At 36.9% G+C, this 13,533-nt stretch overlaps 1 long non-coding RNA gene across 2 annotated transcripts; it reads left to right on the top strand.

Moving 5' to 3' along the window:
• Window positions 1–3,014: 3,014 nt before the first annotated feature.
• On the top strand, window positions 3,015–4,213 carry LOC113319399. Of its 2 annotated transcripts, none has more exons than XR_003345433.1 (3): window positions 3,015–3,262; window positions 3,507–3,683; window positions 4,155–4,213. It is a non-coding gene; the product is annotated as an uncharacterized LOC113319399 (long non-coding RNA). The 2 variants fall into 2 exon arrangements; XR_003345432.1 differs by having other exon boundaries at window positions 4,140–4,197.
• The last annotated feature ends 9,320 nt before the right edge of the window (window positions 4,214–13,533 follow it).

Here is a 13,533-nt window from a genome sequence, read left to right on the forward strand (position 1 = left end):
CCCTAATCTCTCTTCTCTAATCTCTCTGCTCTTCCCCTTCATCTTCTTCCATTTCTTTCATCAACCGAAAATCTTCAACATTGATTTTCCAACATTGACCGACGAAAAGAAGGCTCTAAGTGATGTCTAAACTTAAACCCATCATTGTGTTGTGTGATTTGGTTGTTATATAATTGTTATATTAGGTTAGAAATCAAAAATTATGATTTCTGTGTCTTCGGGAGGCAAGGTCGTGACATGCATATCTTGCCGACTTTTCATAATAGCCATGGCGACTGTAAATTTTTTTCAACAGCCGACAGGGTATTTTTTGAAGACCTTGCCGGACAATACAGCCGGCAAGGTCGTGACATGCATATCTTGCCGACTTTTCATAATAGCCATGGAGACTGTAAAAAATTTCCACAGCCGGCAAGGTATTTTTTGAAGACTTTGCCGACTAATAAACAGCCGGCAGGGTATTTTTTGAGATCCTTGCCGACTAATACATTTTTCTCAACAGCCGACAGGGTATTTTTTGAAGACCTTGCCGACTTTTTTTTTCTGTCGTCTCCTGTATGTCAAAAAAAAAAAAGTCGGCAAGGTCTTCATCGTCGACCTTGCCGACTTTTCATATTTTCAGAACTGAAAGTGTTGATTTCTGATCTAATTTTGAGTATGATTTCATACAACATCTTTGTAATCCCCTCTTTAGAAGTGTTAAGGTAGTGTGCTTTCATTTCCGTTCCAAAGGATTTTCTCAAAACAATTTTTTTCATCAAAAACCTTCCCAAATAAGTTCAGTCAAAAACAAAATTTCATAACTCAATTTCATAATTTGAGAAGTTTTAATCTACTTAATTAATTAACCTAATCAGAATTTTTAATGTTAATTAAACAAGGACATATTAGCCATTTAGAAAATACAAGGTTAAGGGCTGGCTTGGTTTTATCAACTGCAACAATAAAGTTGAACATTGTACGATTGCTCTTACTAAGAATCCACGCCTTCTGATTCCCTAAACCGAGTAAAATCTGACCTAGATATCTAACTCAGTAGACTGAGTGAAGGTCCTCTCACTCAGCTAACTCAGTTTTGCTAAATATGGCAAGAAACTGTTCAATTGGAGCAGAAGAGGTCATAATTCCATTAATAGATCGTACGGGTATCAGTAAGAAATTCATGATGTAACGAGCTATCACGTGTTTCTAAAATGTTTTTCTATCCGTTGGACAAAGGCATGACTCGTGCCCTCTCACATGCGTGAGCGTTTCACCCGTACTTTCCTTGGATTGCTGCACTCTTCCCGGGGAATCGGGGATGACAATGAGCGATACTAGCAGGCTGCCCAGATTCGACGCTAATCCACTCGATCAACCCGGCTTGTCAATTTACACTTTTGTTATAGGGACGGGGTGCTTGGATCAAAGGGAGTGGAGAACTCGTAGTCAACTCAATAATTTATGAATGAGTTAAATTTCAATAGTTTTTGGACCAAAATATCTTTCTGAATCATTAGGTGATAACCCACGGATACATGAAGGAGTTATCGTCGGTGTTGATTTTAGTTTTAAATGATTAACTATCAACGGCTGAAACACTGTAAACCCAATATCATCTATGATAGTTTGATATAAAATCATCTAGATCAGACCATTAACACTTCATTCTCTATATTCAAAACTAAGAGAATCAAAATGTAGAGAATATAAAATTTTGTGCTTCTTTGTCTTCAAGTGTACTCGAGTTTGTTGGAAATAAGAACCCCAGGAACCCAAACAGTTGAATCATGATTCACTCTTTTTTTAAACCTTGGTTCGTTTGTACCAGTGAAAGAGAAATTAAAGATTCAAGTTTATAATTCACAACATGAATTTGCAAATTTCTCTACCATACAGAAGAAAGTGAAATGCAACATTTCATTGTCAGTAGAGTGGTGGTGAAATATAACCTTTCACTACCACCGAAATGATGGTGAATGCAACATTCCGGGTAAGCCAGAATCCAAAAAATCCTTTACCCGTTCATTATGATGAGCGCAAAAACTAGATGCCTCTTTTTCCAGAGTGAACGAGAACCATTTGCATGGTGCGATGAAGAAGAGAAAGAGCACTTTTGTTCCTTAGCTCTTGGCAAGGCTTGTATAAATTTCTTCTTTGTTGTTAGACATGTTTTTTGCATTATTATGGCTTCTTGTTGCACAGTTGGTGTGGCTTTTAAGTTTGTAGGAATTACCTATAGATCCTATTATAGTGTTCTTAGTTAGTGGCAGGTCCACCCACTAAAGCTCAATAACCAGAGGTCCATAATTAAAAGAAAGAAGAAAAATGGACCCAATTTTTTATCACTTGGTCCTGTACACGTGCGAAACTAGGAAAATATTTTCGATAAATGTCTGGATTACCCTTCATACATAATAACGATAAGACTAAATCAATCACAAAGATTTTCATTTTTATTTTCATTTTCTCTTTCCAGAACTCCAGCTCTGCGTTGAAGACCGAAGAAACTCCATTTGAAAGCATCACCGACGAGTTTTATTGAATGAATCATCAATAAAATCCAACAAACAAGATAAGTTTCATCTATTTTGATTGTTTAATTCGGTCGTAATCCTTGATTTATCAGTTTGGATAAGAATTTACAAAAAAATCTATGGTTTCAAAAACCCTAATAGCACTAAATTCACTTTGAATTCCTAACTCGATTCACAATTAGTTTTTAGATCTGTAATCTCATTTCCTTTCTCGGTGATTTTAGCTAAAGATTGGTTGTATAGATCTGAGTTGTTGATGTTTGATTGTAGATCCGTGGTTGCAGGATCCGGTAGTACATATATGTCGTACTGATGGTATTATAATTGTTGTATATGTTTAAGATGTGTAAAATCCATCTCTTTGTTTTGAATTTTTCTTGTTTATGAATCTGTTTTTGTAATTGATATTATTTTGATTGGGTGGATTGTCAATTTGAGATAATTTTCCGTTTTTGGTAGATTATTTTTTTTCCCAATTAAAATCATACTTTTTCTTGTTGTTTTAATTTCATAATCAGGAGTACATATGTGATGTACTGAATATAATACGGTCGTTGTATGTCTATAAAATGTGTAACATCTAAATTTTGTGTATATGTGTGTGCTTTGTGTAAAAAAAAATAAGTATCAGTTTGATAATCTAATGAATCAGCGTTGGTATATGTCTTTCTTTTAATTTGGTGCAGGCCTTTGTCGTTGGATTCATGCTCTGTTCTTATTCGGATCTAGAGACTAACATAATTCAGGTAGGTAGCTCTTAAGTTTTTATTCTGATTATTCTTTTATAGTTGATTCTATTTTCAGTTGATTTTGGGTGTGATCCAGCAGTGCAAATATGATGTACTGTTTATATCAGTATGCTATATATGTAGTGCTGCAAAAGAATCCAGCAGTGCATATATGGCGTACTGAAAAAGAATTGTTTTGCTTTTGTTATATTCATTACTTGTTTTGATATGCAATTGATTTTTAGTTTTTGAATCCGTCTAGTGGATATAGGTCGAAGAAGAACGATTTGTTTGTTGGTAGTTTAGTTCGGGTTGGGCGTAGGAATGGATCGTGGTGGCCGTGACGTATAATGGGATTTCCTTAATTTCTTGATGGTTGCGTCCTTTCTCTGAAGGATCAAACTCCGGTGAAGTTCTTGGGACGATATAATGCAAACATGTAAGTGTTTCGATATTCTTGTTTATGTAATCTTGTTTAGTATTAAGTGTGTTTTAATGGGTGTGCATAATGTATGTACTGCATTCTCATGCATTTTTAGTGTGTTTTGATGAGAGTGTGTAATGCATGTATTGCATTCTCATGCATTTTTAGTGAGTTTGATGGAGTCCATAATGAATGTACTGTATTATTCCCAGATAAGTATTGTAGAAGGTTTTCGCAGCTTCATTTGGTATAATTTGGCAGTGCGTATATGCTGCACTGCTGAAAATTCAGTTTATATAAGCTACACTGACGAGAAATCAGTGTATAAATGTTGCACTCTGTAAAAATCACAGTCTACACTTCATAGAACATTACAGTAGCTGCTGGTTTTTTGCTCCATAACTATTATTCTGCACTAAGCATAACCAAGTAATCCGATTGGAGTTTTTATACATTTTTTGATCATCTCAGTTGGTCACTTAGCAGGGGGCTCAACAAGACGTGCTAGTTGATATGGTTGCATAAAGTCATTCTTACAAGCAGAGATTGGTACACGTTATCAACACAACTACGTAAGACTCTTGCTTAAGTTTCTTTTTTCGCATAGAGGAATACCAAAAAAAAAACTAATAAACAGTTTATCTCCTTGCTATACCTTTTTCTCTTAGTATACCAGCACCGTCGTCTATCCGCTGGACAATCCATAACGATTTTAGTTTCAATTTTTAAGTATATTCACTCTATAATTACCCAAGTTGGACTAAGTGAAGTATTGTTCATTATGGGGACATTGATAGGATCATGTACATATTTTTCTTAACATTAAATCCGTCTTATTATGTTTAAAATCCACTAAAAATATGAGTGCATCCAATATGTACTGATAGTTGTGAAACAAAGACTTGCATTTCTTAGCATTACACATAGGTTTAGATAGAATTAGTTGTGTTTTGTAACGCAATCACTGTCATGGTGGAAAGGAAGAATTTTGTTTCTTAGCATTATCCATTGGTTATATGATCTTTTTGGGTTGGTAATGGAATTGGCTTATTAAGAAGTTTATATGTCGGTTCGAGAACGATTTTTTTTTGGATTATACAGTATGAGTTGAGTTTATTCAAGGATGATTTTTGTAGATGTAAAACATGAACTGAGTGTAGGTATACTGTCAATAAATTGGGTGTATAAGTACTGTCAAGAAATAGTTATTTGTTGCCTTCGAAAAAGAAAGGACCGAATAAATTGAGTGCAGATGTACTGTCAAGAAATTGAGTACATCATTTATAGATTGGAAAACATTTTGCAGGATTATTACTCTTCGTTAGTTGGTATGGTTTGCTAAACGCCTACACGTCTTAAGAGTTTTCATTGGTAATGGGTGATAAGTGCCTTAAATACATCTTTTGAATGTCAATTTTTTATGCTTTTCTTAGTTATTTCTCTTGTATTTTTATATATTACGTTTGTTTTATTTTGCAGGCATTTTGGAGTCATATTACATGAAAGAAGAGGAGAAGAGGCATAATTCATCATTTTGGCTACGCTAGGTGCTAATGGATTTGAAGCCAAGGCAGTCACACTTATTAATCGGGGTAGCCACCTGCTGTGATAAGGGCCAGTCTTATACGCAGCAACAACAAAGCTAGGTCCTAATACACTCGACCAGTTCCGCTCATTTCATCTCAGTCTACAACCAAAATACGAAGAGCTGCTGCCAAGAGTTCATCGTTTTCCAACAAAGTCGACCAGCAGCTAGTCACGGTTCTTGTGGTCGTGTTTGAGGAGGAAAGGCGTGATCCAGAAGCTCAGAACAACACGACAGAGTGAGAGATTAATACCGAGAAACCAGTTGGGAAAGAGTTTTTGTCTGTCATTGATTGGAATGAAGATCAAGGGAGATCAGGACTGGGATCTCGAAGCTCAGAAGGAAATAAAGATTGGGTATTCAATTTTGGAGAGTTTGGTTTGATTTTGAAGTCGTTTTGCTGCCAAGAGAAGGCAGTGAAGAGAAGACAAGTTGCTGCCGTTATGATGATAAGTGATGATGAATGTTTCTGATTTTTGAATGAATTAGAAATGTGGATGCTTGTGTAATTTAATTATTGTCGCAGTGAAGGAGATTGAAAGAGCTTAGGATTCAACATCAAGCTCAGAACTGTGTATAAGCAAACTGCACACAGGTTGTTTGTAGAAAGGCCGGAAAGAGCATTTCTTCACAGTTTCAAGATCAGCTGCGACCAACTTAGTATGTCAGATGTAGGAGATGTTAAAAATGCGGACAAGGGATTGTGCAACCAGTATTCACAAATCCAAGTAAGTCTTTTGCAGTTATCAACCATGGTTACATTGGTTGTACAAGGGTTCGACCAGACTTTCGACAAGAGTTTGAGGCGAGTAATCAGTGAAGAGGGCAACAGTTCTGCCCAAGTATTGTGTAGCTGCTAGTCTTGGCTCGAGGATGTGCACAATGGATGTCTGGCAAAGGCAAAAGCTTGATTTAGAACTTGAGATAAACATGGAAACATTGGTCGAATATTCAAAGATTGGGTTTGTAAAACTTGGACGAAAAACTAGTTAAGAGAGTGAAGCTTCTTGCCGTTGATTTTGATAGTTAACAGTGCAGAAGATATGTACTCGAATTTATAAGTATATAATCTATGTGTACTCAAATTTGTAGGCAGTGCAGCGGATATATACTCAATATAATAAGGGTGTAGACACGCACACGTTTGATAGTAGAGGGTATTATGGTCATTTCAATATTTTCAATTAATTTTGGACCTCCAGATAAAAGAAACTTCCGGTTGGACCCTACTATAAATAACTATATGGGCCCAGGACCAACCAACAAATTTTCCTTTAAGTTTGCAGGATGAACTTAATCTAATGCATTTTTGGCGTGCTGCAAAATAAGAGTTTGCCAAGAGCATCTCTTTGTTGCATATATCCCCAGACGTCAAAATTAAGAAGATAACTGGTCTCTACTTTATTATGTTATGTAGGTCTGTTGATTAAGTCTCCCACACTAAGAGATGGGAAAAATATTTGATAACATTGCAAAGTTATCATATTTTGACCTGGTAATCAAATGAAATCCGAGTGTGTGTGTTCATTACTCATATTTTTCACTATCAATAAAATGGCATCGAAATGTTCTATTTCACCATCACTCTGGTGGTAGAGAAATGTTACCTTTCACCATCACTTACATGGTAGAGAAATAGGGTGTTCACTTCTTATATTGTGAACGTGAATTCTTTATTTCTCTTCTCCTGCTACGAAAGAACCAAGTTTTCAAAGACTGAATTTTTCTTGTGATAAACATACATAGAAATAAGAAAGAAACGTGATTTATTCATTTGGGTACCAGCTATTTTTCATTTCCAGAGAACTCTGGTACATTTGAATACATTATATCACAAAAAATTTCATTTGATTTGGCTTTGATCAGCAACCAAAATCAAGATATCATCCATACATTTGCCGAAAATATAATTATGGTGATGAAGTGTTCAAAATTTTGATGGTCGTAAGTTAATGAATAATCATAGATAAAATCGTGGCTTTGGTGTTTATGATTCTTCTTCGTTAATGGGAAGAAGAAGTAAAGAGAAAAGGTCACTCGTTGGTTTTGAAACCTGCACGAGTTTTGTGGAGGGTGTTATTGTCCGGCTCATAATAAAGTACTGAATAGGTTATAGTAGGTGAGTGGAGTACGATTTTTCCACTCCCTTGATCCAAAAAGCCCCTCCCTATAACAAAAGTGTCAATTTAAACCAGCAGCCGACCTGCCTGCCACTCACTGGTAAATAGCCACCAGTGTTGGGTCGACCGGCAGGTAATGGCCAAATTACTCTAGCAAATCTACCCTTCCATATATTTTTTTTCCCACAAACAAAATTATTTTAGGGTGTTCCTTTATATACCCCTAAAAACACTAACGGTATCCCTGACGGTTAGTTAAGTTAGTTATAAGTTGGTTCATATGCAAAAATTTAAATTCTTTGAAATTTTTTATATCGATACCTCTTTTAAATTAAATCGAAAAAAATAAATGAATCCGTATATATATGCGTATAGATAAAATCTCTACGAAATCTTTCTTCCAAAATAACCATAAAATCTCTACAAATTAAATCTCTACAAAATCAAATCTTAAAATTTGTTGTATGACCATACGGCAAAGTCTTAGAAGTACTTCTTCATCCCCATAATCAATGTCTAGTGCCGGTAATTTGCACCAGACGAAAGCTCTGGATTGTTTTTGTTTTTCCGGATCAAACCTAGGAGTGCAAGGTTGAACACGCAAGGTTGGTTATTAATGTCCTTGTTCAGAAACCAAGGACTATGATAACAGACTCTTTTGTTGTCTTCTTCATTAGCTAGCTTGATAATAAAATGCGCTTACTCAAAGGGATGAACTGACACGACAAGCTTCCATTAATTGATCCAAAAGATCATTATTAACCTCATTAATAATCAGTCCCATAAAATCTAAACCAATAACACTGAATTTTCAATAACTTTTAACTTTATCACAACAAGCAGTATTTGATAACAGTATCACTTAGACGATCCACAGTTTACGGTTCATCCAAATCATTAATATTGATTTTATAAACAACATATCTTCCTCTCTTGAATATAGAAGCAAAAGACTTCTCAGAATTATTTTGAATTAGGGTTACCTTGTTCGTTCCGTTTGAAGTTGACAGAATTATTCCGCCTTTGATTACTTGATTCAGTAACATCTTATCGTGGTTTATCATCTTTTTAGCATTACGATCACGACAGAGAGGATCATTAGCAGGATTCTTCATCACGGGTCGATCGGTGAATAGAATATATCAGGGATATATATTCGGGGGTATAAAAGAGTTAATGTTTTTGATGGGGTTGGTAGATTGGCTTAGAGGGTAGGAAGCTAAAGGGTACCGTTAATGTTTTTAGGGGTATATAAAGGAACACTCTTATTTTATTATCTTTTATTAAGGAGGAAGGATCCCTTCATACTTTTATTATCACACTATCTCACACGTTGGAAGTTATTTTCGTGAATAAAAACCAAACCATAACGGATTTAAAGCTTATATTATGAAGATATATTCCTCTTACCAAGTTCTACATGCCTACAAAAAATGAGAACATTCCGAAATATAAAACCTTACAATCTACCGATTTTAATTTTGACGGTTAGAAATCCGTTGATTTTCAACGGCTCATTTTCAAAGTAGTAGATGGTGGTGTTATACGTATCGGAATACGTTCATTTTCGGTAGGAACGTAGAGCTATGTAATAGTAACGTATCCCCAAAATATTAGCTTCAAATCTGTTATGGTTTGATTTTTATTCGCAAAAAAGACGTCCAACATGTGATAATAAAAATGTGAGGGGATCTCTCCCTCTTTAGTAAGAATGTTAACTTGTTATATTATGGATATCCTTTGCCAAGGATTCAATATAAAAAACTATGGAATAATGAAAGAATATTTTCAAGTACCATTAAATCTAGAATGCTTAGCTAAGGTGTCAGCCATACCATTAGCCTCATTCTTAACAAAAGTACATAACCACCTACTCAACGACTTGAGAAATTGGATATATTTCTGCATAACACTATTTGTTGTCTAGTTGATAGTTCCTAAAATACCAATGATAGCATATATGATGTTCTTGTTATTGCCCTCTAAATATAAATCTTGAACTGAGTTGTTTGTTGCCTATATTATTGCCTCTAGTGCAACTAAAGATTTTTGAAACACCTCCTTTTACAGCTCGAAAGGTACCCGCACTACATCTCGCTGGTAATTCAATTCCAATATGTAAATTGTACTTAATAAAGGAAGCATCGAAATTATTTTGATGGCTAATTCATCTGGAGGTTTCCATATTAGAACCTATACACTATCCCTGTTAACAGTATGTTCAATAATTGTACCTTCACATTAGGAAAACACTTTTTGAAAGCTAATATGAGTTGCACTGGTTTGAATTGAGCATTGTCAAAAATAACTGAGCATTTGTGTTTCCAAATAAACCACAAATACAACATATGAATCTAATCCTTTCCTGCAAAAAAGCCTTTGTGGAATTGATTAGATAAAAACAAATAGTTTATTAAAACTTGCGTTACTAATCATTCCTGCAAGAGAACTATCCACGGCAGACCAAATTCTCTTAGAAATGGAAAAATCTAAACATAAGTGTTGATTGCTCTTTACTTTAGCCTCACACAAGATGAGGTATTAATATTAGTAGCAAATCTACCTATTATGTCTCTGGTAGGTAAACAAGACTGAGCATATTTCCAGAAAAAATCAAAGACTCTAAGAGGAAGTTGAACTTTCCGCAATCTTTTTCATGGGAAACTACCATCTTTAACTGAATTATTCTGTTGTGACTTATTGAGCAGTATGTTATAAGCATATTTCACAACAAAATTTCTAGATTTAGAACTTGTCCATATTATTTGATATTTTTCTATAACATGAATTCTAATTCTACAAAATCTGCTCAACAATCTTATTTGAAAAAAAAAAACATTTAACATATTAAGATTCAAGTTTTTAGTAACTAAATCAATCAGTTGAGAGACAAACCCGATATAGCTAGAAGCAAAGCTAGATGAGAGATGACTACCAACAAAAATATTTTTCTAGATACAGAATACCACAACTATTAATTAACCACTTCCCAACAATAATGTTGTGATGGACTGGAAAATTACCCCACCGGCGCTGTGCCCAGCAAGCCGAAACTCCCATAAGTGCTACTCATGATGCAAAAACCGGGTCGTACAACTTTGCTTCTCACCATGAAAATGCATAAAACATAGCTTTGCAAGCATGATACCTTAAACTTAGCTTCCATACCGTTCCAATTCATCCATGTTCAGCGAGGGAGGGAAAGCCATAAAGTCAAATACCTTAAACTTAGCTTCCACACCGTTCCAATTCATCCATGTTCAGCGAGGGAGGGAAAGCCATAAAGTCAAATGATGATGCATTTTGCATGCATCACTGACTTCAGAGTCTTTTCGAAGCATAGGATATGCCTTGGAGTTGTACATAGACCATTACAAGCCTATTTCCAGTTTTCTTACTCCGCTTCGACATTACTGAAAGCATGCACTGATCTTGCTCATGCCAATGGTGCATTAGCCAGATTCATCCCATCCATGCCTTATATCGTTCCTGTGATGCAACTGGCTTATGCAAGCTCCCCTAAGTTGGATATCGGTTTAGCTTCCTTCTTTGGCAATGCCTAATTCACAACTGGTGCATGCCTACGTCGAATTTCTTGATAGGAAGTATGATCATCCACCAAATGGGATGAAACTACCTCATCAAGTATGTCAACAATCATCTATTGCCTCGCATAATCGAGCCTGATGATAAGAGTTACCAAAATGTCGCAATCACCTCGTAGTTAGATGATATGGGCGACAAGGTGCTTTACCACTAATGCTGCAACTCATTGTGTCTGCCTATTGGTAGGCTTCTAAAAGGTCCTAAAAATGATCCCCGGCCAAAAACTTGGTGGGCCCGGAGATATGTATAAAATTAAGCGCAATAAAAACGGGGGCCTACAGTAATACCGCAAGTACACGGTCGTCAGTTGTAGCTCGTGCAAGTACGGGTCGATCCACAGAGACTGGGTGTGTTTTGTGTGTTTAGCTATTTTGGGTTCTAAATTTGCTAATGGTCTTTGAATACCAAAGGGTCTTGAATATCAATGGGCTTTGAATACCCTTTGGAACTGTTGGGCTTGGAATTGAACTTGGGTTCAATGGAGTGAACTGAGCCTTGGGCTCAGTTGGATGAGCCTTAGGTTAAGCTAGGCTTTCCTTGTTCTGAACCTATTTCTGGGCCTTTTGTTGTGAACCAAACCTTGGGCTTTGTAGCTTATGACCTGGGCTTTGTAACTGTTCAGTGGACTGATGGGCTTTTAGAAAGTGAACTATTACAGTGGGCTTTAGTAATGACTCTGGGCTTCAGCAAGCTTTGGAAGGCAGCAGCAGTAGCAAGACTGCACAGCAGAAGGGCAGCAGCAGCTGCTGCAGGGGAAGGAAAACAACAGCAGAAGAAGTAGCAGCAGCACAAGTGCTGCACAGCAGGGAATGCAATGCAGCAGTGCAAAAAAAGAAGACTGCAGCACTGTACACAGCTGCACAAGCAGTGGAGAAGCAAGGTAGGGAAACAACAAGATAACAACAAGCAAAGATGACAATGAAGAACAATTACAGGACAAGGACTAAACAAGCAGAGAGCAATGCAAAACAGCAAAGGGAAAGAACACAGCAACTACAAGCATAAAACAGTGCAAGATGAACCAAGGCCTAAGGCCAAGGGCAGGGTTGTGGAAAAACTAAAATGAAGCAATACTAAGGCAAGAATACAGGCATTCCTATAGAATGGGAAGAGAACTAGCTTGCTATGAGCACTAGTTTCTCCCAATGCTCAATCAACACTGCAACCTAAGCATACACAAGGAATGGCAAGAAAATCAGCTTGCTATGAGCACTGATTTCTTCCATTGCACAATCACATCAATGCTTCACAGATATCTAGCCTAGCATTCCATCAATTGTGACAGCAGTTTAAACATGACAGTGAACATTAACAAACATCAACAGGAGCATTACAACATTTAACATTAACATAACCAACTGAAATTAACAATGAACACATTAACAGAAACACTAACAGGAATTAATTTAACCTAACATGATAAACTAACACTAACAGGAAGCAAAAGGATTAACAGTAACATCAACAGAACATAGTAGACATGAACATGAAACTGAACTGAAATTTAAAACATTAACAGGACATGAAAGTCCTGGATGCTGGCTATTCCAAGCATGGTTTTTACAACACACCCATAGTTCCTATTTATAGTCCACAACACAATTTCCCTAAATTACAAAATTAGGGTTCTTCCCCAAAAATCAGTTGAATTAGGTTTACCTAATTTCTTTGAAATTGATCCTTGAAATCGTCGACCCATGCTTTGTAATTGCTTCCTGACCTCTTCTCATGCGCCAATTGCAACTCTAGGTTACCTAATTTATCAGTTTTTCACGCCTAGGGTTTCAGGCAGAGAAGCGTGAAAAAATGAGAAAATAGGGAACTAGAGGGCTAGGGGGGAGATGGGTTTTGGTTGTTGGGTGATAGGGTGATGATGGTGGAGGTGTGGTGGTGGCAGTGAGGGTGAAGAAGGTTGGTGGCGGAGCTGGTGGAGTTTCTGCAGAGGTAGGTGATGGAGGAGAGGGTCGACTGTTTGGGAGAAGGGGGGTGTTTGGGTAGGTGGTATAGGTTCGGTTGCTAGGGTGTGAGGCGGATCCACCGAGTCTTGATGTTCTGTGACTCTGAGCTGCGAGATGCGAAGATGGTAGGTAGATCGGACGGTGATGCGGAGGCAAGCGAGGAGCGACCGTCGGATGAAGGGATACAACGAAACGAACGGTGCTAGATTAGGTTCGGTGCTGTAGTGTAAGGTGGGGATATCAAACATTGATGCACAGCAAGGGAGCGACCGTTGGATTCAACTACCATCTAATCTAAAGGCTTGGAATTTCAGCGCTGTGGTGCTTGGCAGAGACTTCAGATTTTGATGATTTATGAAGGAGCGACCGTTGGATGCTTCTGAGAACTGATCTGATGGCTGAGAATGGAGGCGCTTTTGTGTGTAGAAAATGAGGTTGTTCGCACCATTCTTCGCGGCTTCCTTGCGTGATTTCTCCCGGCTTTTCACTACTTTTCTGCTCTATTCCGCTCCGCAATTCATCCAGACTTTATTTATTACCTAAAAATGCAAAATTAATTAATAAAAATATTTATTCTTGAAAACAATGAAAATACA

This window comes from Papaver somniferum, chromosome 10, assembly GCF_003573695.1.
Source record: "Papaver somniferum cultivar HN1 chromosome 10, ASM357369v1, whole genome shotgun sequence".
Lineage (NCBI taxonomy): Eukaryota > Viridiplantae > Streptophyta > Magnoliopsida > Ranunculales > Papaveraceae > Papaver > Papaver somniferum.